Raw genomic sequence first — 24,046 nt, 5'->3', positions numbered from 1 at the left:
TGCAACACGAGGACTTCCCAGGAGGTCACCCATCCTAGTACTACTCTCGCCCAAACTCGCTTAACTTCGGAGTTCTGATGGGATCCGGTGCATGTGAGTTGGTATGATCGCATCCGTTATTCTATGACTTGTAATTGTATATAACCATTTCTTTGGCCGTAACCTTTACGCGTGTGAAAATCACACCGCCCCCCAACGATCGCACGAAATTCATAAATAAATGTTCATCACGACCGTCCCTCGAAAATTCAAAAAATATAATTAATAAATAAGCCGCTAACAATAACTACGAAAATTAAAAAAGAGGTGGGGGGGATGCAACACGAGGACTTCCCAGGAGGTCACCCATCCTAGTACTACTCTCGCCCAAACTCGCTTAACTTCGGAGTTCTGATGGGATCCGGTGCATGTGAGTTGGTATGATCGCATCCGTTATTCTATGACTTGTAATTGTATATAACCATTTCTTTGGCCGTAACCTTTACGCGTGTGAAAATCACACCGCCCCCCAACGATCGCACGAAATTCATAAATAAATGTTCATCACGACCGTCCCTCGAAAATTCAAAAAATATAATTAATAAATAAGCCGCTAACAATAACTACGAAAATTAAAAAAGAGGTGGGGGGGATGCAACACGAGGACTTCCCAGGAGGTCACCCATCCTAGTACTACTCTCGCCCAAACTCGCTTAACTTCGGAGTTCTGATGGGATCCGGTGCATGTGAGTTGGTATGATCGCATCCGTTATTCTATGACTTGTAATTGTATATAACCATTTCTTTGGCCGTAACCTTTACGCGTGTGAAAATCACACCGCCCCCCAACGATCGCACGAAATTCATAAATAAATGTTCATCACGACCGTCCCTCGAAAATTCAAAAAATATAATTAATAAATAAGCCGCTAACAATAACTACGAAAATTAAAAAAGAGGTGGGGGGGATGCAACACGAGGACTTCCCAGGAGGTCACCCATCCTAGTACTACTCTCGCCCAAACTCGCTTAACTTCGGAGTTCTGATGGGATCCGGTGCATGTGAGTTGGTATGATCGCATCCGTTATTCTATGACTTGTAATTGTATATAACCATTTCTTTGGCCGTAACCTTTACGCGTGTGAAAATCACACCGCCCCCCAACGATCGCACGAAATTCATAAATAAATGTTCATCACGACCGTCCCTCGAAAATTCAAAAAATATAATTAATAAATAAGCCGCTAACAATAACTACGAAAATTAAAAAAGAGGTGGGGGGGATGCAACACGAGGACTTCCCAGGAGGTCACCCATCCTAGTACTACTCTCGCCCAAACTCGCTTAACTTCGGAGTTCTGATGGGATCCGGTGCATGTGAGTTGGTATGATCGCATCCGTTATTCTATGACTTGTAATTGTATATAACCATTTCTTTGGCCGTAACCTTTACGCGTGTGAAAATCACACCGCCCCCCAACGATCGCACGAAATTCATAAATAAATGTTCATCACGACCGTCCCTCGAAAATTCAAAAAATATAATTAATAAATAAGCCGCTAACAATAACTACGAAAATTAAAAAAGAGGTGGGGGGGATGCAACACGAGGACTTCCCAGGAGGTCACCCATCCTAGTACTACTCTCGCCCAAACTCGCTTAACTTCGGAGTTCTGATGGGATCCGGTGCATGTGAGTTGGTATGATCGCATCCGTTATTCTATGACTTGTAATTGTATATAACCATTTCTTTGGCCGTAACCTTTACGCGTGTGAAAATCACACCGCCCCCCAACGATCGCACGAAATTCATAAATAAATGTTCATCACGACCGTCCCTCGAAAATTCAAAAAATATAATTAATAAATAAGCCGCTAACAATAACTACGAAAATTAAAAAAGAGGTGGGGGGGATGCAACACGAGGACTTCCCAGGAGGTCACCCATCCTAGTACTACTCTCGCCCAAACTCGCTTAACTTCGGAGTTCTGATGGGATCCGGTGCATGTGAGTTGGTATGATCGCATCCGTTATTCTATGACTTGTAATTGTATATAACCATTTCTTTGGCCGTAACCTTTACGCGTGTGAAAATCACACCGCCCCCCAACGATCGCACGAAATTCATAAATAAATGTTCATCACGACCGTCCCTCGAAAATTCAAAAAATATAATTAATAAATAAGCCGCTAACAATAACTACGAAAATTAAAAAAGAGGTGGGGGGGATGCAACACGAGGACTTCCCAGGAGGTCACCCATCCTAGTACTACTCTCGCCCAAACTCGCTTAACTTCGGAGTTCTGATGGGATCCGGTGCATGTGAGTTGGTATGATCGCATCCGTTATTCTATGACTTGTAATTGTATATAACCATTTCTTTGGCCGTAACCTTTACGCGTGTGAAAATCACACCGCCCCCCAACGATCGCACGAAATTCATAAATAAATGTTCATCACGACCGTCCCTCGAAAATTCAAAAAATATAATTAATAAATAAGCCGCTAACAATAACTACGAAAATTAAAAAAGAGGTGGGGGGGATGCAACACGAGGACTTCCCAGGAGGTCACCCATCCTAGTACTACTCTCGCCCAAACTCGCTTAACTTCGGAGTTCTGATGGGATCCGGTGCATGTGAGTTGGTATGATCGCATCCGTTATTCTATGACTTGTAATTGTATATAACCATTTCTTTGGCCGTAACCTTTACGCGTGTGAAAATCACACCGCCCCCCAACGATCGCACGAAATTCATAAATAAATGTTCATCACGACCGTCCCTCGAAAATTCAAAAAATATAATTAATAAATAAGCCGCTAACAATAACTACGAAAATTAAAAAAGAGGTGGGGGGGATGCAACACGAGGACTTCCCAGGAGGTCACCCATCCTAGTACTACTCTCGCCCAAACTCGCTTAACTTCGGAGTTCTGATGGGATCCGGTGCATGTGAGTTGGTATGATCGCATCCGTTATTCTATGACTTGTAATTGTATATAACCATTTCTTTGGCCGTAACCTTTACGCGTGTGAAAATCACACCGCCCCCCAACGATCGCACGAAATTCATAAATAAATGTTCATCACGACCGTCCCTCGAAAATTCAAAAAATATAATTAATAAATAAGCCGCTAACAATAACTACGAAAATTAAAAAAGAGGTGGGGGGGATGCAACACGAGGACTTCCCAGGAGGTCACCCATCCTAGTACTACTCTCGCCCAAACTCGCTTAACTTCGGAGTTCTGATGGGATCCGGTGCATGTGAGTTGGTATGATCGCATCCGTTATTCTATGACTTGTAATTGTATATAACCATTTCTTTGGCCGTAACCTTTACGCGTGTGAAAATCACACCGCCCCCCAACGATCGCACGAAATTCATAAATAAATGTTCATCACGACCGTCCCTCGAAAATTCAAAAAATATAATTAATAAATAAGCCGCTAACAATAACTACGAAAATTAAAAAAGAGGTGGGGGGGATGCAACACGAGGACTTCCCAGGAGGTCACCCATCCTAGTACTACTCTCGCCCAAACTCGCTTAACTTCGGAGTTCTGATGGGATCCGGTGCATGTGAGTTGGTATGATCGCATCCGTTATTCTATGACTTGTAATTGTATATAACCATTTCTTTGGCCGTAACCTTTACGCGTGTGAAAATCACACCGCCCCCCAACGATCGCACGAAATTCATAAATAAATGTTCATCACGACCGTCCCTCGAAAATTCAAAAAATATAATTAATAAATAAGCCGCTAACAATAACTACGAAAATTAAAAAAGAGGTGGGGGGGATGCAACACGAGGACTTCCCAGGAGGTCACCCATCCTAGTACTACTCTCGCCCAAACTCGCTTAACTTCGGAGTTCTGATGGGATCCGGTGCATGTGAGTTGGTATGATCGCATCCGTTATTCTATGACTTGTAATTGTATATAACCATTTCTTTGGCCGTAACCTTTACGCGTGTGAAAATCACACCGCCCCCCAACGATCGCACGAAATTCATAAATAAATGTTCATCACGACCGTCCCTCGAAAATTCAAAAAATATAATTAATAAATAAGCCGCTAACAATAACTACGAAAATTAAAAAAGAGGTGGGGGGGATGCAACACGAGGACTTCCCAGGAGGTCACCCATCCTAGTACTACTCTCGCCCAAACTCGCTTAACTTCGGAGTTCTGATGGGATCCGGTGCATGTGAGTTGGTATGATCGCATCCGTTATTCTATGACTTGTAATTGTATATAACCATTTCTTTGGCCGTAACCTTTACGCGTGTGAAAATCACACCGCCCCCCAACGATCGCACGAAATTCATAAATAAATGTTCATCACGACCGTCCCTCGAAAATTCAAAAAATATAATTAATAAATAAGCCGCTAACAATAACTACGAAAATTAAAAAAGAGGTGGGGGGGATGCAACACGAGGACTTCCCAGGAGGTCACCCATCCTAGTACTACTCTCGCCCAAACTCGCTTAACTTCGGAGTTCTGATGGGATCCGGTGCATGTGAGTTGGTATGATCGCATCCGTTATTCTATGACTTGTAATTGTATATAACCATTTCTTTGGCCGTAACCTTTACGCGTGTGAAAATCACACCGCCCCCCAACGATCGCACGAAATTCATAAATAAATGTTCATCACGACCGTCCCTCGAAAATTCAAAAAATATAATTAATAAATAAGCCGCTAACAATAACTACGAAAATTAAAAAAGAGGTGGGGGGGATGCAACACGAGGACTTCCCAGGAGGTCACCCATCCTAGTACTACTCTCGCCCAAACTCGCTTAACTTCGGAGTTCTGATGGGATCCGGTGCATGTGAGTTGGTATGATCGCATCCGTTATTCTATGACTTGTAATTGTATATAACCATTTCTTTGGCCGTAACCTTTACGCGTGTGAAAATCACACCGCCCCCCAACGATCGCACGAAATTCATAAATAAATGTTCATCACGACCGTCCCTCGAAAATTCAAAAAATATAATTAATAAATAAGCCGCTAACAATAACTACGAAAATTAAAAAAGAGGTGGGGGGGATGCAACACGAGGACTTCCCAGGAGGTCACCCATCCTAGTACTACTCTCGCCCAAACTCGCTTAACTTCGGAGTTCTGATGGGATCCGGTGCATGTGAGTTGGTATGATCGCATCCGTTATTCTATGACTTGTAATTGTATATAACCATTTCTTTGGCCGTAACCTTTACGCGTGTGAAAATCACACCGCCCCCCAACGATCGCACGAAATTCATAAATAAATGTTCATCACGACCGTCCCTCGAAAATTCAAAAAATATAATTAATAAATAAGCCGCTAACAATAACTACGAAAATTAAAAAAGAGGTGGGGGGGATGCAACACGAGGACTTCCCAGGAGGTCACCCATCCTAGTACTACTCTCGCCCAAACTCGCTTAACTTCGGAGTTCTGATGGGATCCGGTGCATGTGAGTTGGTATGATCGCATCCGTTATTCTATGACTTGTAATTGTATATAACCATTTCTTTGGCCGTAACCTTTACGCGTGTGAAAATCACACCGCCCCCCAACGATCGCACGAAATTCATAAATAAATGTTCATCACGACCGTCCCTCGAAAATTCAAAAAATATAATTAATAAATAAGCCGCTAACAATAACTACGAAAATTAAAAAAGAGGTGGGGGGGATGCAACACGAGGACTTCCCAGGAGGTCACCCATCCTAGTACTACTCTCGCCCAAACTCGCTTAACTTCGGAGTTCTGATGGGATCCGGTGCATGTGAGTTGGTATGATCGCATCCGTTATTCTATGACTTGTAATTGTATATAACCATTTCTTTGGCCGTAACCTTTACGCGTGTGAAAATCACACCGCCCCCCAACGATCGCACGAAATTCATAAATAAATGTTCATCACGACCGTCCCTCGAAAATTCAAAAAATATAATTAATAAATAAGCCGCTAACAATAACTACGAAAATTAAAAAAGAGGTGGGGGGGATGCAACACGAGGACTTCCCAGGAGGTCACCCATCCTAGTACTACTCTCGCCCAAACTCGCTTAACTTCGGAGTTCTGATGGGATCCGGTGCATGTGAGTTGGTATGATCGCATCCGTTATTCTATGACTTGTAATTGTATATAACCATTTCTTTGGCCGTAACCTTTACGCGTGTGAAAATCACACCGCCCCCCAACGATCGCACGAAATTCATAAATAAATGTTCATCACGACCGTCCCTCGAAAATTCAAAAAATATAATTAATAAATAAGCCGCTAACAATAACTACGAAAATTAAAAAAGAGGTGGGGGGGATGCAACACGAGGACTTCCCAGGAGGTCACCCATCCTAGTACTACTCTCGCCCAAACTCGCTTAACTTCGGAGTTCTGATGGGATCCGGTGCATGTGAGTTGGTATGATCGCATCCGTTATTCTATGACTTGTAATTGTATATAACCATTTCTTTGGCCGTAACCTTTACGCGTGTGAAAATCACACCGCCCCCCAACGATCGCACGAAATTCATAAATAAATGTTCATCACGACCGTCCCTCGAAAATTCAAAAAATATAATTAATAAATAAGCCGCTAACAATAACTACGAAAATTAAAAAAGAGGTGGGGGGGATGCAACACGAGGACTTCCCAGGAGGTCACCCATCCTAGTACTACTCTCGCCCAAACTCGCTTAACTTCGGAGTTCTGATGGGATCCGGTGCATGTGAGTTGGTATGATCGCATCCGTTATTCTATGACTTGTAATTGTATATAACCATTTCTTTGGCCGTAACCTTTACGCGTGTGAAAATCACACCGCCCCCCAACGATCGCACGAAATTCATAAATAAATGTTCATCACGACCGTCCCTCGAAAATTCAAAAAATATAATTAATAAATAAGCCGCTAACAATAACTACGAAAATTAAAAAAGAGGTGGGGGGGATGCAACACGAGGACTTCCCAGGAGGTCACCCATCCTAGTACTACTCTCGCCCAAACTCGCTTAACTTCGGAGTTCTGATGGGATCCGGTGCATGTGAGTTGGTATGATCGCATCCGTTATTCTATGACTTGTAATTGTATATAACCATTTCTTTGGCCGTAACCTTTACGCGTGTGAAAATCACACCGCCCCCCAACGATCGCACGAAATTCATAAATAAATGTTCATCACGACCGTCCCTCGAAAATTCAAAAAATATAATTAATAAATAAGCCGCTAACAATAACTACGAAAATTAAAAAAGAGGTGGGGGGGATGCAACACGAGGACTTCCCAGGAGGTCACCCATCCTAGTACTACTCTCGCCCAAACTCGCTTAACTTCGGAGTTCTGATGGGATCCGGTGCATGTGAGTTGGTATGATCGCATCCGTTATTCTATGACTTGTAATTGTATATAACCATTTCTTTGGCCGTAACCTTTACGCGTGTGAAAATCACACCGCCCCCCAACGATCGCACGAAATTCATAAATAAATGTTCATCACGACCGTCCCTCGAAAATTCAAAAAATATAATTAATAAATAAGCCGCTAACAATAACTACGAAAATTAAAAAAGAGGTGGGGGGGATGCAACACGAGGACTTCCCAGGAGGTCACCCATCCTAGTACTACTCTCGCCCAAACTCGCTTAACTTCGGAGTTCTGATGGGATCCGGTGCATGTGAGTTGGTATGATCGCATCCGTTATTCTATGACTTGTAATTGTATATAACCATTTCTTTGGCCGTAACCTTTACGCGTGTGAAAATCACACCGCCCCCCAACGATCGCACGAAATTCATAAATAAATGTTCATCACGACCGTCCCTCGAAAATTCAAAAAATATAATTAATAAATAAGCCGCTAACAATAACTACGAAAATTAAAAAAGAGTTGGGGGGGATGCAACACGAGGACTTCCCAGGAGGTCACCCATCCTAGTACTACTCTCGCCCAGACTCGCTTAACTTCGGAGTTCTGATGGGATCCGGTGCATGTGAGTTGGTATGATCGCATCCGTTATTCTATGACTTGTAATTGTATATAACCATTTCTTTGGCCGTAACCTTTACGCGTGTGAAAATCACACCGCCCCCCAACGATCGCACGAAATTCATAAATAAATGTTCATCACGACCGTCCCTCGAAAATTCAAAAAATATAATTAATAAATAAGCCGCTAACAATAACTACGAAAATTAAAAAAGAGGTGGGGGGGATGCAACACGAGGACTTCCCAGGAGGTCACCCATCCTAGTACTACTCTCGCCCAAACTCGCTTAACTTCGGAGTTCTGATGGGATCCGGTGCATGTGAGTTGGTATGATCGCATCCGTTATTCTATGACTTGTAATTGTATATAACCATTTCTTTGGCCGTAACCTTTACGCGTGTGAAAATCACACCGCCCCCCAACGATCGCACGAAATTCATAAATAAATGTTCATCACGACCGTCCCTCGAAAATTCAAAAAATATAATTAATAAATAAGCCGCTAACAATAACTACGAAAATTAAAAAAGAGGTGGGGGGGATGCAACACGAGGACTTCCCAGGAGGTCACCCATCCTAGTACTACTCTCGCCCAAACTCGCTTAACTTCGGAGTTCTGATGGGATCCGGTGCATGTGAGTTGGTATGATCGCATCCGTTATTCTATGACTTGTAATTGTATATAACCATTTCTTTGGCCGTAACCTTTACGCGTGTGAAAATCACACCGCCCCCCAACGATCGCACGAAATTCATAAATAAATGTTCATCACGACCGTCCCTCGAAAATTCAAAAAATATAATTAATAAATAAGCCGCTAACAATAACTACGAAAATTAAAAAAGAGGTGGGGGGGATGCAACACGAGGACTTCCCAGGAGGTCACCCATCCTAGTACTACTCTCGCCCAAACTCGCTTAACTTCGGAGTTCTGATGGGATCCGGTGCATGTGAGTTGGTATGATCGCATCCGTTATTCTATGACTTGTAATTGTATATAACCATTTCTTTGGCCGTAACCTTTACGCGTGTGAAAATCACACCGCCCCCCAACGATCGCACGAAATTCATAAATAAATGTTCATCACGACCGTCCCTCGAAAATTCAAAAAATATAATTAATAAATAAGCCGCTAACAATAACTACGAAAATTAAAAAAGAGGTGGGGGGGATGCAACACGAGGACTTCCCAGGAGGTCACCCATCCTAGTACTACTCTCGCCCAAACTCGCTTAACTTCGGAGTTCTGATGGGATCCGGTGCATGTGAGTTGGAATGATCGCAACCGTTATTCTATGACTTGTAATTGTATATAACCATTTCTTTGGCCGTAACCTTTACGCGTGTGAAAATCACACCGCCCCCCAACGATCGCACGAAATTCATAAATAAATGTTCATCACGACCGTCCCTCGAAAATTCAAAAAATATAATTAATAAATAAGCCGCTAACAATAACTACGAAAATTAAAAAAGAGGTGGGGGGGATGCAACACGAGGACTTCCCAGGAGGTCACCCATCCTAGTACTACTCTCGCCCAAACTCGCTTAACTTCGGAGTTCTGATGGGATCCGGTGCATGTGAGTTGGTATGATCGCATCCGTTATTCTATGACTTGTAATTGTATATAACCATTTCTTTGGCCGTAACCTTTACGCGTGTGAAAATCACACCGCCCCCCAACGATCGCACGAAATTCATAAATAAATGTTCATCACGACCGTCCCTCGAAAATTCAAAAAATATAATTAATAAATAAGCCGCTAACAATAACTACGAAAATTAAAAAAGAGGTGGGGGGGATGCAACACGAGGACTTCCCAGGAGGTCACCCATCCTAGTACTACTCTCGCCCAAACTCGCTTAACTTCGGAGTTCTGATGGGATCCGGTGCATGTGAGTTGGTATGATCGCATCCGTTATTCTATGACTTGTAATTGTATATAACCATTTCTTTGGCCGTAACCTTTACGCGTGTGAAAATCACACCGCCCCCCAACGATCGCACGAAATTCATAAATAAATGTTCATCACGACCGTCCCTCGAAAATTCAAAAAATATAATTAATAAATAAGCCGCTAACAATAACTACGAAAATTAAAAAAGAGGTGGGGGGGATGCAACACGAGGACTTCCCAGGAGGTCACCCATCCTAGTACTACTCTCGCCCAAACTCGCTTAACTTCGGAGTTCTGATGGGATCCGGTGCATGTGAGTTGGAATGATCGCATCCGTTATTCTATGACTTGTAATTGTATATAACCATTTCTTTGGCCGTAACCTTTACGCGTGTGAAAATCACACCGCCCCCCAACGATCGCACGAAATTCATAAATAAATGTTCATCACGACCGTCCCTCGAAAATTCAAAAAATATAATTAATAAATAAGCCGCTAACAATAACTACGAAAATTAAAAAAGAGGTGGGGGGGATGCAACACGAGGACTTCCCAGGAGGTCACCCATCCTAGTACTACTCTCGCCCAAACTCGCTTAACTTCGGAGTTCTGATGGGATCCGGTGCATGTGAGTTGGTATGATCGCATCCGTTATTCTATGACTTGTAATTGTATATAACCATTTCTTTGGCCGTAACCTTTACGCGTGTGAAAATCACACCGCCCCCCAACGATCGCACGAAATTCATAAATAAATGTTCATCACGACCGTCCCTCGAAAATTCAAAAAATATAATTAATAAATAAGCCGCTAACAATAACTACGAAAATTAAAAAAGAGGTGGGGGGGATGCAACACGAGGACTTCCCAGGAGGTCACCCATCCTAGTACTACTCTCGCCCAAACTCGCTTAACTTCGGAGTTCTGATGGGATCCGGTGCATGTGAGTTGGTATGATCGCATCCGTTATTCTATGACTTGTAATTGTATATAACCATTTCTTTGGCCGTAACCTTTACGCGTGTGAAAATCACACCGCCCCCCAACGATCGCACGAAATTCATAAATAAATGTTCATCACGACCGTCCCTCGAAAATTCAAAAAATATAATTAATAAATAAGCCGCTAACAATAACTACGAAAATTAAAAAAGAGGTGGGGGGGATGCAACACGAGGACTTCCCAGGAGGTCACCCATCCTAGTACTACTCTCGCCCAAACTCGCTTAACTTCGGAGTTCTGATGGGATCCGGTGCATGTGAGTTGGTATGATCGCATCCGTTATTCTATGACTTGTAATTGTATATAACCATTTCTTTGGCCGTAACCTTTACGCGTGTGAAAATCACACCGCCCCCCAACGATCGCACGAAATTCATAAATAAATGTTCATCACGACCGTCCCTCGAAAATTCAAAAAATATAATTAATAAATAAGCCGCTAACAATAACTACGAAAATTAAAAAAGAGGTGGGGGGGATGCAACACGAGGACTTCCCAGGAGGTCACCCATCCTAGTACTACTCTCGCCCAAACTCGCTTAACTTCGGAGTTCTGATGGGATCCGGTGCATGTGAGTTGGTATGATCGCATCCGTTATTCTATGACTTGTAATTGTATATAACCATTTCTTTGGCCGTAACCTTTACGCGTGTGAAAATCACACCGCCCCCCAACGATCGCACGAAATTCATAAATAAATGTTCATCACGACCGTCCCTCGAAAATTCAAAAAATATAATTAATAAATAAGCCGCTAACAATAACTACGAAAATTAAAAAAGAGGTGGGGGGGATGCAACACGAGGACTTCCCAGGAGGTCACCCATCCTAGTACTACTCTCGCCCAAACTCGCTTAACTTCGGAGTTCTGATGGGATCCGGTGCATGTGAGTTGGTATGATCGCATCCGTTATTCTATGACTTGTAATTGTATATAACCATTTCTTTGGCCGTAACCTTTACGCGTGTGAAAATCACACCGCCCCCCAACGATCGCACGAAATTCATAAATAAATGTTCATCACGACCGTCCCTCGAAAATTCAAAAAATATAATTAATAAATAAGCCGCTAACAATAACTACGAAAATTAAAAAAGAGGTGGGGGGGATGCAACACGAGGACTTCCCAGGAGGTCACCCATCCTAGTACTACTCTCGCCCAAACTCGCTTAACTTCGGAGTTCTGATGGGATCCGGTGCATGTGAGTTGGTATGATCGCATCCGTTATTCTATGACTTGTAATTGTATATAACCATTTCTTTGGCCGTAACCTTTACGCGTGTGAAAATCACACCGCCCCCCAACGATCGCACGAAATTCATAAATAAATGTTCATCACGACCGTCCCTCGAAAATTCAAAAAATATAATTAATAAATAAGCCGCTAACAATAACTACGAAAATTAAAAAAGAGGTGGGGGGGATGCAACACGAGGACTTCCCAGGAGGTCACCCATCCTAGTACTACTCTCGCCCAAACTCGCTTAACTTCGGAGTTCTGATGGGATCCGGTGCATGTGAGTTGGTATGATCGCATCCGTTATTCTATGACTTGTAATTGTATATAACCATTTCTTTGGCCGTAACCTTTACGCGTGTGAAAATCACACCGCCCCCCAACGATCGCACGAAATTCATAAATAAATGTTCATCACGACCGTCCCTCGAAAATTCAAAAAATATAATTAATAAATAAGCCGCTAACAATAACTACGAAAATTAAAAAAGAGGTGGGGGGGATGCAACACGAGGACTTCCCAGGAGGTCACCCATCCTAGTACTACTCTCGCCCAAACTCGCTTAACTTCGGAGTTCTGATGGGATCCGGTGCATGTGAGTTGGTATGATCGCATCCGTTATTCTATGACTTGTAATTGTATATAACCATTTCTTTGGCCGTAACCTTTACGCGTGTGAAAATCACACCGCCCCCCAACGATCGCACGAAATTCATAAATAAATGTTCATCACGACCGTCCCTCGAAAATTCAAAAAATATAATTAATAAATAAGCCGCTAACAATAACTACGAAAATTAAAAAAGAGGTGGGGGGGATGCAACACGAGGACTTCCCAGGAGGTCACCCATCCTAGTACTACTCTCGCCCAAACTCGCTTAACTTCGGAGTTCTGATGGGATCCGGTGCATGTGAGTTGGTATGATCGCATCCGTTATTCTATGACTTGTAATTGTATATAACCATTTCTTTGGCCGTAACCTTTACGCGTGTGAAAATCACACCGCCCCCCAACGATCGCACGAAATTCATAAATAAATGTTCATCACGACCGTCCCTCGAAAATTCAAAAAATATAATTAATAAATAAGCCGCTAACAATAACTACGAAAATTAAAAAAGAGGTGGGGGGGATGCAACACGAGGACTTCCCAGGAGGTCACCCATCCTAGTACTACTCTCGCCCAAACTCGCTTAACTTCGGAGTTCTGATGGGATCCGGTGCATGTGAGTTGGTATGATCGCATCCGTTATTCTATGACTTGTAATTGTATATAACCATTTCTTTGGCCGTAACCTTTACGCGTGTGAAAATCACACCGCCCCCCAACGATCGCACGAAATTCATAAATAAATGTTCATCACGACCGTCCCTCGAAAATTCAAAAAATATAATTAATAAATAAGCCGCTAACAATAACTACGAAAATTAAAAAAGAGGTGGGGGGGATGCAACACGAGGACTTCCCAGGAGGTCACCCATCCTAGTACTACTCTCGCCCAAACTCGCTTAACTTCGGAGTTCTGATGGGATCCGGTGCATGTGAGTTGGTATGATCGCATCCGTTATTCTATGACTTGTAATTGTATATAACCATTTCTTTGGCCGTAACCTTTACGCGTGTGAAAATCACACCGCCCCCCAACGATCGCACGAAATTCATAAATAAATGTTCATCACGACCGTCCCTCGAAAATTCAAAAAATATAATTAATAAATAAGCCGCTAACAATAACTACGAAAATTAAAAAAGAGGTGGGGGGGATGCAACACGAGGACTTCCCAGGAGGTCACCCATCCTAGTACTACTCTCGCCCAAACTCGCTTAACTTCGGAGTTCTGATGGGATCCGGTGCATGTGAGTTGGTATGATCGCATCCGTTATTCTATGACTTGTAATTGTATATAACCATTTCTTTGGCCGTAACCTTTACGCGTGTGAAAATCACACCGCCCCCCAACGATCGCACGAAATTCATAAATAAATGTTCATCACGACCGTCCCTCGAAAATTCAAAAAATATAATTAATAAATAAGCCGCTAACAATAACTACGAAAATTAAAAAAGAGGTGGGGGGGATGCAACACGAGGACTTCCCAGGAGGTCACCCATCCTAGTACTACTCTCGCCCAAACTCGCTTAACTTCGGAGTTCTGATGGGATCCGGTGCATGTGAGTTGGTATGATCGCATCCGTTATTCTATGACTTGTAATTGTATATAACCATTTCTTTGGCCGTAACCTTTACGCGTGTGAAAATCACACCGCCCCCCAACGATCGCACGAAATTCATAAATAAATGTTCATCACGACCGTCCCTCGAAAATTCAAAAAATATAATTAATAAATAAGCCGCTAACAATAACTACGAAAATTAAAAAAGAGGTGGGGGGGATGCAACACGAGGACTTCCCAGGAGGTCACCCATCCTAGTACTACTCTCGCCCAAACTCGCTTAACTTCGGAGTTCTGATGGGATCCGGTGCATGTGAGTTGGTATGATCGCATCCGTTATTCTATGACTTGTAATTGTATATAACCATTTCTTTGGCCGTAACCTTTACGCGTGTGAAAATCACACCGCCCCCCAACGATCGCACGAAATTCATAAATAAATGTTCATCACGACCGTCCCTCGAAAATTCAAAAAATATAATTAATAAATAAGCCGCTAACAATAACTACGAAAATTAAAAAAGAGGTGGGGGGGATGCAACACGAGGACTTCCCAGGAGGTCACCCATCCTAGTACTACTCTCGCCCAAACTCGCTTAACTTCGGAGTTCTGATGGGATCCGGTGCATGTGAGTTGGTATGATCGCATCCGTTATTCTATGACTTGTAATTGTATATAACCATTTCTTTGGCCGTAACCTTTACGCGTGTGAAAATCACACCGCCCCCCAACGATCGCACGAAATTCATAAATAAATGTTCATCACGACCGTCCCTCGAAAATTCAAAAAATATAATTAATAAATAAGCCGCTAACAATAACTACGAAAATTAAAAAAGAGGTGGGGGGGATGCAACACGAGGACTTCCCAGGAGGTCACCCATCCTAGTACTACTCTCGCCCAAACTCGCTTAACTTCGGAGTTCTGATGGGATCCGGTGCATGTGAGTTGGTATGATCGCATCCGTTATTCTATGACTTGTAATTGTATATAACCATTTCTTTGGCCGTAACCTTTACGCGTGTGAAAATCACACCGCCCCCCAACGATCGCACGAAATTCATAAATAAATGTTCATCACGACCGTCCCTCGAAAATTCAAAAAATATAATTAATAAATAAGCCGCTAACAATAACTACGAAAATTAAAAAAGAGGTGGGGGGGATGCAACACGAGGACTTCCCAGGAGGTCACCCATCCTAGTACTACTCTCGCCCAAACTCGCTTAACTTCGGAGTTCTGATGGGATCCGGTGCATGTGAGTTGGTATGATCGCATCCGTTATTCTATGACTTGTAATTGTATATAACCATTTCTTTGGCCGTAACCTTTACGCGTGTGAAAATCACACCGCCCCCCAACGATCGCACGAAATTCATAAATAAATGTTCATCACGACCGTCCCTCGAAAATTCAAAAAATATAATTAATAAATAAGCCGCTAACAATAACTACGAAAATTAAAAAAGAGGTGGGGGGGATGCAACACGAGGACTTCCCAGGAGGTCACCCATCCTAGTACTACTCTCGCCCAAACTCGCTTAACTTCGGAGTTCTGATGGGATCCGGTGCATGTGAGTTGGTATGATCGCATCCGTTATTCTATGACTTGTAATTGTATATAACCATTTCTTTGGCCGTAACCTTTACGCGTGTGAAAATCACACCGCCCCCCAACGATCGCACGAAATTCATAAATAAATGTTCATCACGACCGTCCCTCGAAAATTCAAAAAATATAATTAATAAATAAGCCGCTAACAATAACTACGAAAATTAAAAAAGAGGTGGGGGGGATGCAACACGAGGACTTCCCAGGAGGTCACCCATCCTAGTACTACTCTCGCCCAAACTCGCTTAACTTCGGAGTTCTGATGGGATCCGGTGCATGTGAGTTGGTATGATCGCATCCGTTATTCTATGACTTGTAATTGTATATAACCATTTCTTTGGCCGTAACCTTTACGCGTGTGAAAATCACACCGCCCCCCAACGATCGCACGAAATTCATAAATAAATGTTCATCACGACCGTCCCTCGAAAATTCAAAAAATATAATTAATAAATAAGCCGCTAACAATAACTACGAAAATTAAAAAAGAGGTGGGGGGGATGCAACACGAGGACTTCCCAGGAGGTCACCCATCCTAGTACTACTCTCGCCCAAACTCGCTTAACTTCGGAGTTCTGATGGGATCCGGTGCATGTGAGTTGGTATGATCGCATCCGTTATTCTATGACTTGTAATTGTATATAACCATTTCTTTGGCCGTAACCTTTACGCGTGTGAAAATCACACCGCCCCCCAACGATCGCACGAAATTCATAAATAAATGTTCATCACGACCGTCCCTCGAAAATTCAAAAAATATAATTAATAAATAAGCCGCTAACAATAACTACGAAAATTAAAAAAGAGGTGGGGGGGATGCAACACGAGGACTTCCCAGGAGGTCACCCATCCTAGTACTACTCTCGCCCAAACTCGCTTAACTTCGGAGTTCTGATGGGATCCGGTGCATGTGAGTTGGTATGATCGCATCCGTTATTCTATGACTTGTAATTGTATATAACCATTTCTTTGGCCGTAACCTTTACGCGTGTGAAAATCACACCGCCCCCCAACGATCGCACGAAATTCATAAATAAATGTTCATCACGACCGTCCCTCGAAAATTCAAAAAATATAATTAATAAATAAGCCGCTAACAATAACTACGAAAATTAAAAAAGAGGTGGGGGGGATGCAACACGAGGACTTCCCAGGAGGTCACCCATCCTAGTACTACTCTCGCCCAAACTCGCTTAACTTCGGAGTTCTGATGGGATCCGGTGCATGTGAGTTGGTATGATCGCATCCGTTATTCTATGACTTGTAATTGTATATAACCATTTCTTTGGCCGTAACCTTTACGCGTGTGAAAATCACACCGCCCCCACACCGCCCCCCAACGATCGCACGAAATTCATAAATAAATGTTCATCACGACCGTCCCTCGAAAATTCAAAAAATATAATTAATAAATAAGCCGCTAACAATAACTACGAAAATTAAAAAAGAGGTGGGGGGGATGCAACACGAGGACTTCCCAGGAGGTCACCCATCCTAGTACTACTCTCGCCCAAACTCGCTTAACTTCGGAGTTCTGATGGGATCCGGTGCATGTGAGTTGGTATGATCGCATCCGTTATTCTATGACTTGTAATTGTATATAACCATTTCTTTGGCCGTAACCTTTACGCGTGTGAAAATCACACCGCCCCCCAACGATCGCACGAAATTCATAAATAAATGTTCATCACGACCGTCCCTCGAAAATTCAAAAAATATAATTAATAAATAAGCCGCTAACAATAACTACGAAAATTAAAAAAGAGGTGGGGGGGATGCAACACGAGGACTTCCCAGGAGGTCACCCATCCTAGTACTACTCTCGCCCAAACTCGCTTAACTTCGGAGTTCTGATGGGATCCGGTGCATGTGAGTTGGTATGATCGCATCCGTTATTCTATGACTTGTAATTGTATATAACCATTTCTTTGGCCGTAACCTTTACGCGTGTGAAAATCACACCGCCCCCCAACGATCGCACGAAATTCATAAATAAATGTTCATCACGACCGTCCCTCGAAAATTCAAAAAATATAATTAATAAATAAGCCGCTAACAATAACTACGAAAATTAAAAAAGAGGTGGGGGGGATGCAACACGAGGACTTCCCAGGAGGTCACCCATCCTAGTACTACTCTCGCCCAAACTCGCTTAACTTCGGAGTTCTGATGGGATCCGGTGCATGTGAGTTGGTATGATCGCATCCGTTATTCTATGACTTGTAATTGTATATAACCATTTCTTTGGCCGTAACCTTTACGCGTGTGAAAATCACACCGCCCCCCAACGATCGCACGAAATTCATAAATAAATGTTCATCACGACCGTCCCTCGAAAATTCAAAAAATATAATTAATAAATAAGCCGCTAACAATAACTACGAAAATTAAAAAAGAGGTGGGGGGGATGCAACACGAGGACTTCCCAGGAGGTCACCCATCCTAGTACTACTCTCGCCCAAACTCGCTTAACTTCGGAGTTCTGATGGGATCCGGTGCATGTGAGTTGGTATGATCGCATCCGTTATTCTATGACTTGTAATTGTATATAACCATTTCTTTGGCCGTAACCTTTACGCGTGTGAAAATCACACCGCCCCCCAACGATCGCACGAAATTCATAAATAAATGTTCATCACGACCGTCCCTCGAAAATTCAAAAAATATAATTAATAAATAAGCCGCTAACAATAACTACGAAAATTAAAAAAGAGGTGGGGGGGATGCAACACGAGGACTTCCCAGGAGGTCACCCATCCTAGTACTACTCTCGCCCAAACTCGCTTAACTTCGGAGTTCTGATGGGATCCGGTGCATGTGAGTTGGTATGATCGCATCCGTTATTCTATGACTTGTAATTGTATATAACCATTTCTTTGGCCGTAACCTTTACGCGTGTGAAAATCACACCGCCCCCCAACGATCGCACGAAATTCATAAATAAATGTTCATCACGACCGTCCCTCGAAAATTCAAAAAATATAATTAATAAATAAGCCGCTAACAATAACTACGAAAATTAAAAAAGAGGTGGGGGGGATGCAACACGAGGACTTCCCAGGAGGTCACCCATCCTAGTACTACTCTCGCCCAAACTCGCTTAACTTCGGAGTTCTGATGGGATCCGGTGCATGTGAGTTGGTATGATCGCATCCGTTATTCTATGACTTGTAATTGTATATAACCATTTCTTTGGCCGTAACCTTTACGCGTGTGAAAATCACACCGCCCCCCAACGATCGCACGAAATTCATAAATAAATGTTCATCACGACCGTCCCTCGAAAATTCAAAAAATATAATTAATAAATAAGCCGCTAACAATAACTACGAAAATTAAAAAAGAGGTGGGGGGGATGCAACACGAGGACTTCCCAGGAGGTCACCCATCCTAGTACTACTCTCGCCCAAACTCGCTTAACTTCGGAGTTCTGATGGGATCCGGTGCATGTGAGTTGGTATGATCGCATCCGTTATTCTATGACTTGTAATTGTATATAACCATTTCTTTGGCCGTAACCTTTACGCGTGTGAAAATCACACCGCCCCCCAACGATCGCACGAAATTCATAAATAAATGTTCATCACGACCGTCCCTCGAAAATTCAAAAAATATAATTAATAAATAAGCCGCTAACAATAACTACGAAAATTAAAAAAGAGGTGGGGGGGATGCAACACGAGGACTTCCCAGGAGGTCACCCATCCTAGTACTACTCTCGCCCAAACTCGCTTAACTTCGGAGTTCTGATGGGATCCGGTGCATGTGAGTTGGTATGATCGCATCCGTTATTCTATGACTTGTAATTGTATATAACCATTTCTTTGGCCGTAACCTTTACGCGTGTGAAAATCACACCGCCCCCCAACGATCGCACGAAATTCATAAATAAATGTTCATCACGACCGTCCCTCGAAAATTCAAAAAATATAATTAATAAATAAGCCGCTAACAATAACTACGAAAATTAAAAAAGAGGTGGGGGGGATGCAACACGAGGACTTCCCAGGAGGTCACCCATCCTAGTACTACTCTCGCCCAAACTCGCTTAACTTCGGAGTTCTGATGGGATCCGGTGCATGTGAGTTGGTATGATCGCATCCGTTATTCTATGACTTGTAATTGTATATAACCATTTCTTTGGCCGTAACCTTTACGCGTGTGAAAATCACACCGCCCCCCAACGATCGCACGAAATTCATAAATAAATGTTCATCACGACCGTCCCTCGAAAATTCAAAAAATATAATTAATAAATAAGCCGCTAACAATAACTACGAAAATTAAAAAAGAGGTGGGGGGGATGCAACACGAGGACTTCCCAGGAGGTCACCCATCCTAGTACTACTCTCGCCCAAACTCGCTTAACTTCGGAGTTCTGATGGGATCCGGTGCATGTGAGTTGGTATGATCGCATCCGTTATTCTATGACTTGTAATTGTATATAACCATTTCTTTGGCCGTAACCTTTACGCGTGTGAAAATCACACCGCCCCCCAACGATCGCACGAAATTCATAAATAAATGTTCATCACGACCGTCCCTCGAAAATTCAAAAAATATAATTAATAAATAAGCCGCTAACAATAACTACGAAAATTAAAAAAGAGGTGGGGGGGATGCAACACGAGGACTTCCCAGGAGGTCACCCATCCTAGTACTACTCTCGCCCAAACTCGCTTAACTTCGGAGTTCTGATGGGATCCGGTGCATGTGAGTTGGTATGATCGCATCCGTTATTCTATGACTTGTAATTGTATATAACCATTTCTTTGGCCGTAACCTTTACGCGTGTGAAAATCACACCGCCCCCCAACGATCGCACGAAATTCATAAATAAATGTTCATCACGACCGTCCCTCGAAAATTCAAAAAATATAATTAATAAATAAGCCGCTAACAATAACTACGAAAATTAAAAAAGAGGTGGGGGGGATGCAACACGAGGACTTCCCAGGAGGTCACCCATCCTAGTACTACTCTCGCCCAAACTCGCTTAACTTCGGAGTTCTGATGGGATCCGGTGCATGTGAGTTGGTATGATCGCATCCGTTATTCTATGACTTGTAATTGTATATAACCATTTCTTTGGCCGTAACCTTTACGCGTGTGAAAATCACACCGCCCCCCAACGATCGCACGAAATTCATAAATAAATGTTCATCACGACCGTCCCTCGAAAATTCAAAAAATATAATTAATAAATAAGCCGCTAACAATAACTACGAAAATTAAAAAAGAGGTGGGGGGGATGCAACACGAGGACTTCCCAGGAGGTCACCCATCCTAGTACTACTCTCGCCCAAACTCGCTTAACTTCGGAGTTCTGATGGGATCCGGTGCATGTGAGTTGGTATGATCGCATCCGTTATTCTATGACTTGTAATTGTATATAACCATTTCTTTGGCCGTAACCTTTACGCGTGTGAAAATCACACCGCCCCCCAACGATCGCACGAAATTCATAAATAAATGTTCATCACGACCGTCCCTCGAAAATTCAAAAAATATAATTAATAAATAAGCCGCTAACAATAACTACGAAAATTAAAAAAGAGGTGGGGGGGATGCAACACGAGGACTTCCCAGGAGGTCACCCATCCTAGTACTACTCTCGCCCAAACTCGCTTAACTTCGGAGTTCTGATGGGATCCGGTGCATGTGAGTTGGTATGATCGCATCCGTTATTCTATGACTTGTAATTGTATATAACCATTTCTTTGGCCGTAACCTTTACGCGTGTGAAAATCACACCGCCCCCCAACGATCGCACGAAATTCATAAATAAATGTTCATCACGACCGTCCCTCGAAAATTCAAAAAATATAATTAATAAATAAGCCGCTAACAATAACTACGAAAATTAAAAAAGAGGTGGGGGGGATGCAACACGAGGACTTCCCAGGAGGTCACCCATCCTAGTACTACTCTCGCCCAAACTCGCTTAACTTCGGAGTTCTGATGGGATCCGGTGCATGTGAGTTGGTATGATCGCATCCGTTATTCTATGACTTGTAATTGTATATAACCATTTCTTTGGCCGTAACCTTTACGCGTGTGAAAATCACACCGCCCCCCAACGATCGCACGAAATTCATAAATAAATGTTCATCACGACCGTCCCTCGAAAATTCAAAAAATATAATTAATAAATAAGCCGCTAACAATAACTACGAAAATTAAAAAAGAGGTGGGGGGGATGCAACACGAGGACTTCCCAGGAGGTCACCCATCCTAGTACTACTCTCGCCCAAACTCGCTTAACTTCGGAGTTCTGATGGGATCCGGTGCATGTGAGTTGGTATGATCGCATCCGTTATTCTATGACTTGTAATTGTATATAACCATTTCTTTGGCCGTAACCTTTACGCGTGTGAAAATCACACCGCCCCCCAACGATCGCACGAAATTCATAAATAAATGTTCATCACGACCGTCCCTCGAAAATTCAAAAAATATAATTAATAAATAAGCCGCTAACAATAACTACGAAAATTAAAAAAGAGGTGGGGGGGATGCAACACGAGGACTTCCCAGGAGGTCACCCATCCTAGTACTACTCTCGCCCAAACTCGCTTAACTTCGGAGTTCTGATGGGATCCGGTGCATGTGAGTTGGTATGATCGCATCCGTTATTCTATGACTTGTAATTGTATATAACCATTTCTTTGGCCGTAACCTTTACGCGTGTGAAAATCACACCGCCCCCCAACGATCGCACGAAATTCATAAATAAATGTTCATCACGACCGTCCCTCGAAAATTCAAAAAATATAATTAATAAATAAGCCGCTAACAATAACTACGAAAATTAAAAAAGAGGTGGGGGGGATGCAACACGAGGACTTCCCAGGAGGTCACCCATCCTAGTACTACTCTCGCCCAAACTCGCTTAACTTCGGAGTTCTGATGGGATCCGGTGCATGTGAGTTGGTATGATCGCATCCGTTATTCTATGACTTGTAATTGTATATAACCATTTCTTTGGCCGTAACCTTTACGCGTGTGAAAATCACACCGCCCCCCAACGATCGCACGAAATTCATAAATAAATGTTCATCACGACCGTCCCTCGAAAATTCAAAAAATATAATTAATAAATAAGCCGCTAACAATAACTACGAAAATTAAAAAAGAGGTGGGGGGGATGCAACACGAGGACTTCCCAGGAGGTCACCCATCCTAGTACTACTCTCGCCCAAACTCGCTTAACTTCGGAGTTCTGATGGGATCCGGTGCATGTGAGTTGGTATGATCGCATCCGTTATTCTATGACTTGTAATTGTATATAACCATTTCTTTGGCCGTAACCTTTACGCGTGTGAAAATCACACCGCCCCCCAACGATCGCACGAAATTCATAAATAAATGTTCATCACGACCGTCCCTCGAAAATTCAAAAAATATAATTAATAAATAAGCCGCTAACAATAACTACGAAAATTAAAGAAGAGGTGGGGGGGATGCAACACGAGGACTTCCCAGGAGGTCACCCATCCTAGTACTACTCTCGCCCAAACTCGCTTAACTTCGGAGTTCTGATGGGATCCGGTGCATGTGAGTTGGTATGATCGCATCCGTTATTCTATGACTTGTAATTGTATATAACCATTTCTTTGGCCGTAACCTTTACGCGTGTGAAAATCACACCGCCCCCCAACGATCGCACGAAATTCATAAATAAATGTTCATCACGACCGTCCCTCGAAAATTCAAAAAATATAATTAATAAATAAGCCGCTAACAATAACTACGAAAATTAAAAAAGAGGTGGGGGGGATGCAACACGAGGACTTCCCAGAGAGTGGTCACCCATCCTAGTACTACTCTCGCCCAAACTCGCTTAACTTCGGAGTTCTGATGGGATCCGGTGCATGTGAGTTGGTATGATCGCATCCGTTATTCTATGACTTGTAATTGTATATAACCATTTCTTTGGCCGTAACCTTTACGCGTGTGAAAATCACACCGCCCCCCAACGATCGCACGAAATTCATAAATAAATGTTCATCACGACCGTCCCTCGAAAATTCAAAAAATATAATTAATAAATAAGCCGCTAACAATAACTACGAAAATTAAAAAAGAGGTGGGGGGGATGCAACACGAGGACCC

General features: G+C 42.8%; 76 non-coding genes across 76 annotated transcripts; all 76 read right to left on the bottom strand.

Moving 5' to 3' along the window:
- On the bottom strand, positions 1-115 carry LOC126613397 (5S ribosomal RNA; the record flags this gene model as incomplete). Its single annotated transcript, XR_007619937.1, has 1 exon — positions 1-115. It is a non-coding gene; the product is annotated as a 5S ribosomal RNA (ribosomal RNA).
- A 197-nt stretch (positions 116-312) lies between these two features.
- LOC126613393 (5S ribosomal RNA) lies at positions 313-431 on the bottom strand. Its single transcript, XR_007619932.1, has one exon. It is a non-coding gene; the product is annotated as a 5S ribosomal RNA (ribosomal RNA).
- Positions 432-628: 197 nt separating this feature from the next.
- LOC126613391 (5S ribosomal RNA) lies at positions 629-747 on the bottom strand. Its single transcript, XR_007619931.1, has one exon. It is a non-coding gene; the product is annotated as a 5S ribosomal RNA (ribosomal RNA).
- A 197-nt stretch (positions 748-944) lies between these two features.
- Positions 945-1,063, bottom strand: LOC126613390 (5S ribosomal RNA). The gene has a single exon (XR_007619930.1). It is a non-coding gene; the product is annotated as a 5S ribosomal RNA (ribosomal RNA).
- A 197-nt stretch (positions 1,064-1,260) lies between these two features.
- LOC126613389 (5S ribosomal RNA) lies at positions 1,261-1,379 on the bottom strand. The gene has a single exon (XR_007619929.1). It is a non-coding gene; the product is annotated as a 5S ribosomal RNA (ribosomal RNA).
- A 197-nt stretch (positions 1,380-1,576) lies between these two features.
- Positions 1,577-1,695, bottom strand: LOC126613388 (5S ribosomal RNA). Its single transcript, XR_007619928.1, has one exon. It is a non-coding gene; the product is annotated as a 5S ribosomal RNA (ribosomal RNA).
- A 197-nt stretch (positions 1,696-1,892) lies between these two features.
- LOC126613387 (5S ribosomal RNA) lies at positions 1,893-2,011 on the bottom strand. Its single transcript, XR_007619927.1, has one exon. It is a non-coding gene; the product is annotated as a 5S ribosomal RNA (ribosomal RNA).
- Positions 2,012-2,208: 197 nt separating this feature from the next.
- Positions 2,209-2,327, bottom strand: LOC126613385 (5S ribosomal RNA). Its single transcript, XR_007619924.1, has one exon. It is a non-coding gene; the product is annotated as a 5S ribosomal RNA (ribosomal RNA).
- Positions 2,328-2,524: 197 nt separating this feature from the next.
- On the bottom strand, positions 2,525-2,643 carry LOC126613384 (5S ribosomal RNA). Its single transcript, XR_007619923.1, has one exon. It is a non-coding gene; the product is annotated as a 5S ribosomal RNA (ribosomal RNA).
- A 197-nt stretch (positions 2,644-2,840) lies between these two features.
- LOC126613383 (5S ribosomal RNA) lies at positions 2,841-2,959 on the bottom strand. Its single transcript, XR_007619922.1, has one exon. It is a non-coding gene; the product is annotated as a 5S ribosomal RNA (ribosomal RNA).
- Positions 2,960-3,156: 197 nt separating this feature from the next.
- LOC126613382 (5S ribosomal RNA) lies at positions 3,157-3,275 on the bottom strand. The gene has a single exon (XR_007619921.1). It is a non-coding gene; the product is annotated as a 5S ribosomal RNA (ribosomal RNA).
- A 197-nt stretch (positions 3,276-3,472) lies between these two features.
- Positions 3,473-3,591, bottom strand: LOC126613380 (5S ribosomal RNA). Its single transcript, XR_007619920.1, has one exon. It is a non-coding gene; the product is annotated as a 5S ribosomal RNA (ribosomal RNA).
- Positions 3,592-3,788: 197 nt separating this feature from the next.
- Positions 3,789-3,907, bottom strand: LOC126613379 (5S ribosomal RNA). Its single transcript, XR_007619919.1, has one exon. It is a non-coding gene; the product is annotated as a 5S ribosomal RNA (ribosomal RNA).
- A 197-nt stretch (positions 3,908-4,104) lies between these two features.
- LOC126613378 (5S ribosomal RNA) lies at positions 4,105-4,223 on the bottom strand. Its single transcript, XR_007619918.1, has one exon. It is a non-coding gene; the product is annotated as a 5S ribosomal RNA (ribosomal RNA).
- Positions 4,224-4,420: 197 nt separating this feature from the next.
- On the bottom strand, positions 4,421-4,539 carry LOC126613377 (5S ribosomal RNA). Its single transcript, XR_007619917.1, has one exon. It is a non-coding gene; the product is annotated as a 5S ribosomal RNA (ribosomal RNA).
- Positions 4,540-4,736: 197 nt separating this feature from the next.
- Positions 4,737-4,855, bottom strand: LOC126613376 (5S ribosomal RNA). The gene has a single exon (XR_007619916.1). It is a non-coding gene; the product is annotated as a 5S ribosomal RNA (ribosomal RNA).
- A 197-nt stretch (positions 4,856-5,052) lies between these two features.
- Positions 5,053-5,171, bottom strand: LOC126613375 (5S ribosomal RNA). The gene has a single exon (XR_007619915.1). It is a non-coding gene; the product is annotated as a 5S ribosomal RNA (ribosomal RNA).
- A 197-nt stretch (positions 5,172-5,368) lies between these two features.
- Positions 5,369-5,487, bottom strand: LOC126613373 (5S ribosomal RNA). Its single transcript, XR_007619913.1, has one exon. It is a non-coding gene; the product is annotated as a 5S ribosomal RNA (ribosomal RNA).
- Positions 5,488-5,684: 197 nt separating this feature from the next.
- LOC126613372 (5S ribosomal RNA) lies at positions 5,685-5,803 on the bottom strand. The gene has a single exon (XR_007619912.1). It is a non-coding gene; the product is annotated as a 5S ribosomal RNA (ribosomal RNA).
- Positions 5,804-6,000: 197 nt separating this feature from the next.
- Positions 6,001-6,119, bottom strand: LOC126613371 (5S ribosomal RNA). Its single transcript, XR_007619911.1, has one exon. It is a non-coding gene; the product is annotated as a 5S ribosomal RNA (ribosomal RNA).
- Positions 6,120-6,316: 197 nt separating this feature from the next.
- Positions 6,317-6,435, bottom strand: LOC126613370 (5S ribosomal RNA). The gene has a single exon (XR_007619910.1). It is a non-coding gene; the product is annotated as a 5S ribosomal RNA (ribosomal RNA).
- Positions 6,436-6,632: 197 nt separating this feature from the next.
- LOC126613369 (5S ribosomal RNA) lies at positions 6,633-6,751 on the bottom strand. The gene has a single exon (XR_007619909.1). It is a non-coding gene; the product is annotated as a 5S ribosomal RNA (ribosomal RNA).
- Positions 6,752-6,948: 197 nt separating this feature from the next.
- Positions 6,949-7,067, bottom strand: LOC126613447 (5S ribosomal RNA). The gene has a single exon (XR_007619985.1). It is a non-coding gene; the product is annotated as a 5S ribosomal RNA (ribosomal RNA).
- Positions 7,068-7,264: 197 nt separating this feature from the next.
- On the bottom strand, positions 7,265-7,383 carry LOC126613446 (5S ribosomal RNA). The gene has a single exon (XR_007619984.1). It is a non-coding gene; the product is annotated as a 5S ribosomal RNA (ribosomal RNA).
- Positions 7,384-7,580: 197 nt separating this feature from the next.
- On the bottom strand, positions 7,581-7,699 carry LOC126613445 (5S ribosomal RNA). Its single transcript, XR_007619983.1, has one exon. It is a non-coding gene; the product is annotated as a 5S ribosomal RNA (ribosomal RNA).
- A 197-nt stretch (positions 7,700-7,896) lies between these two features.
- On the bottom strand, positions 7,897-8,015 carry LOC126613394 (5S ribosomal RNA). Its single transcript, XR_007619933.1, has one exon. It is a non-coding gene; the product is annotated as a 5S ribosomal RNA (ribosomal RNA).
- Positions 8,016-8,212: 197 nt separating this feature from the next.
- On the bottom strand, positions 8,213-8,331 carry LOC126613444 (5S ribosomal RNA). The gene has a single exon (XR_007619982.1). It is a non-coding gene; the product is annotated as a 5S ribosomal RNA (ribosomal RNA).
- A 197-nt stretch (positions 8,332-8,528) lies between these two features.
- Positions 8,529-8,647, bottom strand: LOC126613443 (5S ribosomal RNA). Its single transcript, XR_007619981.1, has one exon. It is a non-coding gene; the product is annotated as a 5S ribosomal RNA (ribosomal RNA).
- Positions 8,648-8,844: 197 nt separating this feature from the next.
- LOC126613441 (5S ribosomal RNA) lies at positions 8,845-8,963 on the bottom strand. The gene has a single exon (XR_007619979.1). It is a non-coding gene; the product is annotated as a 5S ribosomal RNA (ribosomal RNA).
- A 197-nt stretch (positions 8,964-9,160) lies between these two features.
- On the bottom strand, positions 9,161-9,279 carry LOC126613396 (5S ribosomal RNA). The gene has a single exon (XR_007619935.1). It is a non-coding gene; the product is annotated as a 5S ribosomal RNA (ribosomal RNA).
- A 197-nt stretch (positions 9,280-9,476) lies between these two features.
- Positions 9,477-9,595, bottom strand: LOC126613440 (5S ribosomal RNA). Its single transcript, XR_007619978.1, has one exon. It is a non-coding gene; the product is annotated as a 5S ribosomal RNA (ribosomal RNA).
- A 197-nt stretch (positions 9,596-9,792) lies between these two features.
- LOC126613439 (5S ribosomal RNA) lies at positions 9,793-9,911 on the bottom strand. Its single transcript, XR_007619977.1, has one exon. It is a non-coding gene; the product is annotated as a 5S ribosomal RNA (ribosomal RNA).
- Positions 9,912-10,108: 197 nt separating this feature from the next.
- Positions 10,109-10,227, bottom strand: LOC126613395 (5S ribosomal RNA). The gene has a single exon (XR_007619934.1). It is a non-coding gene; the product is annotated as a 5S ribosomal RNA (ribosomal RNA).
- A 197-nt stretch (positions 10,228-10,424) lies between these two features.
- LOC126613438 (5S ribosomal RNA) lies at positions 10,425-10,543 on the bottom strand. Its single transcript, XR_007619976.1, has one exon. It is a non-coding gene; the product is annotated as a 5S ribosomal RNA (ribosomal RNA).
- Positions 10,544-10,740: 197 nt separating this feature from the next.
- LOC126613437 (5S ribosomal RNA) lies at positions 10,741-10,859 on the bottom strand. The gene has a single exon (XR_007619975.1). It is a non-coding gene; the product is annotated as a 5S ribosomal RNA (ribosomal RNA).
- Positions 10,860-11,056: 197 nt separating this feature from the next.
- LOC126613436 (5S ribosomal RNA) lies at positions 11,057-11,175 on the bottom strand. The gene has a single exon (XR_007619974.1). It is a non-coding gene; the product is annotated as a 5S ribosomal RNA (ribosomal RNA).
- Positions 11,176-11,372: 197 nt separating this feature from the next.
- Positions 11,373-11,491, bottom strand: LOC126613435 (5S ribosomal RNA). The gene has a single exon (XR_007619973.1). It is a non-coding gene; the product is annotated as a 5S ribosomal RNA (ribosomal RNA).
- Positions 11,492-11,688: 197 nt separating this feature from the next.
- On the bottom strand, positions 11,689-11,807 carry LOC126613434 (5S ribosomal RNA). The gene has a single exon (XR_007619972.1). It is a non-coding gene; the product is annotated as a 5S ribosomal RNA (ribosomal RNA).
- A 197-nt stretch (positions 11,808-12,004) lies between these two features.
- LOC126613433 (5S ribosomal RNA) lies at positions 12,005-12,123 on the bottom strand. The gene has a single exon (XR_007619971.1). It is a non-coding gene; the product is annotated as a 5S ribosomal RNA (ribosomal RNA).
- Positions 12,124-12,320: 197 nt separating this feature from the next.
- Positions 12,321-12,439, bottom strand: LOC126613432 (5S ribosomal RNA). The gene has a single exon (XR_007619970.1). It is a non-coding gene; the product is annotated as a 5S ribosomal RNA (ribosomal RNA).
- A 197-nt stretch (positions 12,440-12,636) lies between these two features.
- Positions 12,637-12,755, bottom strand: LOC126613430 (5S ribosomal RNA). Its single transcript, XR_007619968.1, has one exon. It is a non-coding gene; the product is annotated as a 5S ribosomal RNA (ribosomal RNA).
- A 197-nt stretch (positions 12,756-12,952) lies between these two features.
- Positions 12,953-13,071, bottom strand: LOC126613429 (5S ribosomal RNA). Its single transcript, XR_007619967.1, has one exon. It is a non-coding gene; the product is annotated as a 5S ribosomal RNA (ribosomal RNA).
- A 197-nt stretch (positions 13,072-13,268) lies between these two features.
- On the bottom strand, positions 13,269-13,387 carry LOC126613428 (5S ribosomal RNA). Its single transcript, XR_007619966.1, has one exon. It is a non-coding gene; the product is annotated as a 5S ribosomal RNA (ribosomal RNA).
- A 197-nt stretch (positions 13,388-13,584) lies between these two features.
- On the bottom strand, positions 13,585-13,703 carry LOC126613427 (5S ribosomal RNA). Its single transcript, XR_007619965.1, has one exon. It is a non-coding gene; the product is annotated as a 5S ribosomal RNA (ribosomal RNA).
- A 197-nt stretch (positions 13,704-13,900) lies between these two features.
- LOC126613426 (5S ribosomal RNA) lies at positions 13,901-14,019 on the bottom strand. The gene has a single exon (XR_007619964.1). It is a non-coding gene; the product is annotated as a 5S ribosomal RNA (ribosomal RNA).
- Positions 14,020-14,216: 197 nt separating this feature from the next.
- Positions 14,217-14,335, bottom strand: LOC126613425 (5S ribosomal RNA). Its single transcript, XR_007619963.1, has one exon. It is a non-coding gene; the product is annotated as a 5S ribosomal RNA (ribosomal RNA).
- Positions 14,336-14,532: 197 nt separating this feature from the next.
- LOC126613424 (5S ribosomal RNA) lies at positions 14,533-14,651 on the bottom strand. Its single transcript, XR_007619962.1, has one exon. It is a non-coding gene; the product is annotated as a 5S ribosomal RNA (ribosomal RNA).
- A 197-nt stretch (positions 14,652-14,848) lies between these two features.
- On the bottom strand, positions 14,849-14,967 carry LOC126613423 (5S ribosomal RNA). Its single transcript, XR_007619961.1, has one exon. It is a non-coding gene; the product is annotated as a 5S ribosomal RNA (ribosomal RNA).
- Positions 14,968-15,164: 197 nt separating this feature from the next.
- On the bottom strand, positions 15,165-15,283 carry LOC126613422 (5S ribosomal RNA). The gene has a single exon (XR_007619960.1). It is a non-coding gene; the product is annotated as a 5S ribosomal RNA (ribosomal RNA).
- Positions 15,284-15,480: 197 nt separating this feature from the next.
- LOC126613421 (5S ribosomal RNA) lies at positions 15,481-15,599 on the bottom strand. Its single transcript, XR_007619959.1, has one exon. It is a non-coding gene; the product is annotated as a 5S ribosomal RNA (ribosomal RNA).
- A 197-nt stretch (positions 15,600-15,796) lies between these two features.
- On the bottom strand, positions 15,797-15,915 carry LOC126613418 (5S ribosomal RNA). The gene has a single exon (XR_007619957.1). It is a non-coding gene; the product is annotated as a 5S ribosomal RNA (ribosomal RNA).
- A 197-nt stretch (positions 15,916-16,112) lies between these two features.
- LOC126613417 (5S ribosomal RNA) lies at positions 16,113-16,231 on the bottom strand. Its single transcript, XR_007619956.1, has one exon. It is a non-coding gene; the product is annotated as a 5S ribosomal RNA (ribosomal RNA).
- Positions 16,232-16,428: 197 nt separating this feature from the next.
- LOC126613416 (5S ribosomal RNA) lies at positions 16,429-16,547 on the bottom strand. Its single transcript, XR_007619955.1, has one exon. It is a non-coding gene; the product is annotated as a 5S ribosomal RNA (ribosomal RNA).
- Positions 16,548-16,744: 197 nt separating this feature from the next.
- Positions 16,745-16,863, bottom strand: LOC126613415 (5S ribosomal RNA). Its single transcript, XR_007619954.1, has one exon. It is a non-coding gene; the product is annotated as a 5S ribosomal RNA (ribosomal RNA).
- A 197-nt stretch (positions 16,864-17,060) lies between these two features.
- On the bottom strand, positions 17,061-17,179 carry LOC126613414 (5S ribosomal RNA). The gene has a single exon (XR_007619953.1). It is a non-coding gene; the product is annotated as a 5S ribosomal RNA (ribosomal RNA).
- Positions 17,180-17,387: 208 nt separating this feature from the next.
- On the bottom strand, positions 17,388-17,506 carry LOC126613413 (5S ribosomal RNA). The gene has a single exon (XR_007619952.1). It is a non-coding gene; the product is annotated as a 5S ribosomal RNA (ribosomal RNA).
- A 197-nt stretch (positions 17,507-17,703) lies between these two features.
- LOC126613412 (5S ribosomal RNA) lies at positions 17,704-17,822 on the bottom strand. Its single transcript, XR_007619951.1, has one exon. It is a non-coding gene; the product is annotated as a 5S ribosomal RNA (ribosomal RNA).
- Positions 17,823-18,019: 197 nt separating this feature from the next.
- On the bottom strand, positions 18,020-18,138 carry LOC126613411 (5S ribosomal RNA). Its single transcript, XR_007619950.1, has one exon. It is a non-coding gene; the product is annotated as a 5S ribosomal RNA (ribosomal RNA).
- A 197-nt stretch (positions 18,139-18,335) lies between these two features.
- Positions 18,336-18,454, bottom strand: LOC126613410 (5S ribosomal RNA). Its single transcript, XR_007619949.1, has one exon. It is a non-coding gene; the product is annotated as a 5S ribosomal RNA (ribosomal RNA).
- A 197-nt stretch (positions 18,455-18,651) lies between these two features.
- Positions 18,652-18,770, bottom strand: LOC126613409 (5S ribosomal RNA). Its single transcript, XR_007619948.1, has one exon. It is a non-coding gene; the product is annotated as a 5S ribosomal RNA (ribosomal RNA).
- A 197-nt stretch (positions 18,771-18,967) lies between these two features.
- Positions 18,968-19,086, bottom strand: LOC126613407 (5S ribosomal RNA). Its single transcript, XR_007619946.1, has one exon. It is a non-coding gene; the product is annotated as a 5S ribosomal RNA (ribosomal RNA).
- Positions 19,087-19,283: 197 nt separating this feature from the next.
- LOC126613406 (5S ribosomal RNA) lies at positions 19,284-19,402 on the bottom strand. The gene has a single exon (XR_007619945.1). It is a non-coding gene; the product is annotated as a 5S ribosomal RNA (ribosomal RNA).
- A 197-nt stretch (positions 19,403-19,599) lies between these two features.
- Positions 19,600-19,718, bottom strand: LOC126613405 (5S ribosomal RNA). Its single transcript, XR_007619944.1, has one exon. It is a non-coding gene; the product is annotated as a 5S ribosomal RNA (ribosomal RNA).
- Positions 19,719-19,915: 197 nt separating this feature from the next.
- LOC126613404 (5S ribosomal RNA) lies at positions 19,916-20,034 on the bottom strand. The gene has a single exon (XR_007619943.1). It is a non-coding gene; the product is annotated as a 5S ribosomal RNA (ribosomal RNA).
- Positions 20,035-20,231: 197 nt separating this feature from the next.
- On the bottom strand, positions 20,232-20,350 carry LOC126613402 (5S ribosomal RNA). Its single transcript, XR_007619942.1, has one exon. It is a non-coding gene; the product is annotated as a 5S ribosomal RNA (ribosomal RNA).
- Positions 20,351-20,547: 197 nt separating this feature from the next.
- LOC126613401 (5S ribosomal RNA) lies at positions 20,548-20,666 on the bottom strand. Its single transcript, XR_007619941.1, has one exon. It is a non-coding gene; the product is annotated as a 5S ribosomal RNA (ribosomal RNA).
- Positions 20,667-20,863: 197 nt separating this feature from the next.
- On the bottom strand, positions 20,864-20,982 carry LOC126613400 (5S ribosomal RNA). Its single transcript, XR_007619940.1, has one exon. It is a non-coding gene; the product is annotated as a 5S ribosomal RNA (ribosomal RNA).
- Positions 20,983-21,179: 197 nt separating this feature from the next.
- LOC126613398 (5S ribosomal RNA) lies at positions 21,180-21,298 on the bottom strand. Its single transcript, XR_007619938.1, has one exon. It is a non-coding gene; the product is annotated as a 5S ribosomal RNA (ribosomal RNA).
- Positions 21,299-21,495: 197 nt separating this feature from the next.
- On the bottom strand, positions 21,496-21,614 carry LOC126613386 (5S ribosomal RNA). Its single transcript, XR_007619926.1, has one exon. It is a non-coding gene; the product is annotated as a 5S ribosomal RNA (ribosomal RNA).
- Positions 21,615-21,811: 197 nt separating this feature from the next.
- LOC126613374 (5S ribosomal RNA) lies at positions 21,812-21,930 on the bottom strand. The gene has a single exon (XR_007619914.1). It is a non-coding gene; the product is annotated as a 5S ribosomal RNA (ribosomal RNA).
- A 197-nt stretch (positions 21,931-22,127) lies between these two features.
- Positions 22,128-22,246, bottom strand: LOC126613442 (5S ribosomal RNA). The gene has a single exon (XR_007619980.1). It is a non-coding gene; the product is annotated as a 5S ribosomal RNA (ribosomal RNA).
- A 197-nt stretch (positions 22,247-22,443) lies between these two features.
- On the bottom strand, positions 22,444-22,562 carry LOC126613431 (5S ribosomal RNA). Its single transcript, XR_007619969.1, has one exon. It is a non-coding gene; the product is annotated as a 5S ribosomal RNA (ribosomal RNA).
- A 197-nt stretch (positions 22,563-22,759) lies between these two features.
- On the bottom strand, positions 22,760-22,878 carry LOC126613420 (5S ribosomal RNA). The gene has a single exon (XR_007619958.1). It is a non-coding gene; the product is annotated as a 5S ribosomal RNA (ribosomal RNA).
- A 197-nt stretch (positions 22,879-23,075) lies between these two features.
- On the bottom strand, positions 23,076-23,194 carry LOC126613408 (5S ribosomal RNA). Its single transcript, XR_007619947.1, has one exon. It is a non-coding gene; the product is annotated as a 5S ribosomal RNA (ribosomal RNA).
- Positions 23,195-23,391: 197 nt separating this feature from the next.
- On the bottom strand, positions 23,392-23,510 carry LOC126613368 (5S ribosomal RNA). The gene has a single exon (XR_007619908.1). It is a non-coding gene; the product is annotated as a 5S ribosomal RNA (ribosomal RNA).
- A 197-nt stretch (positions 23,511-23,707) lies between these two features.
- Positions 23,708-23,829, bottom strand: LOC126613399 (5S ribosomal RNA). Its single transcript, XR_007619939.1, has one exon. It is a non-coding gene; the product is annotated as a 5S ribosomal RNA (ribosomal RNA).
- Positions 23,830-24,046: the final 217 nt, after the last annotated feature.

The sequence above is a fragment of the Malus sylvestris genome, assembly GCF_916048215.2.
Source record: "Malus sylvestris chromosome 4 unlocalized genomic scaffold, drMalSylv7.2 SUPER_4_unloc_7, whole genome shotgun sequence".
In the NCBI taxonomy this organism is placed as follows: domain Eukaryota; kingdom Viridiplantae; phylum Streptophyta; class Magnoliopsida; order Rosales; family Rosaceae; genus Malus; species Malus sylvestris.
This window is presented reverse-complemented; position numbering and strand designations above follow the sequence as displayed.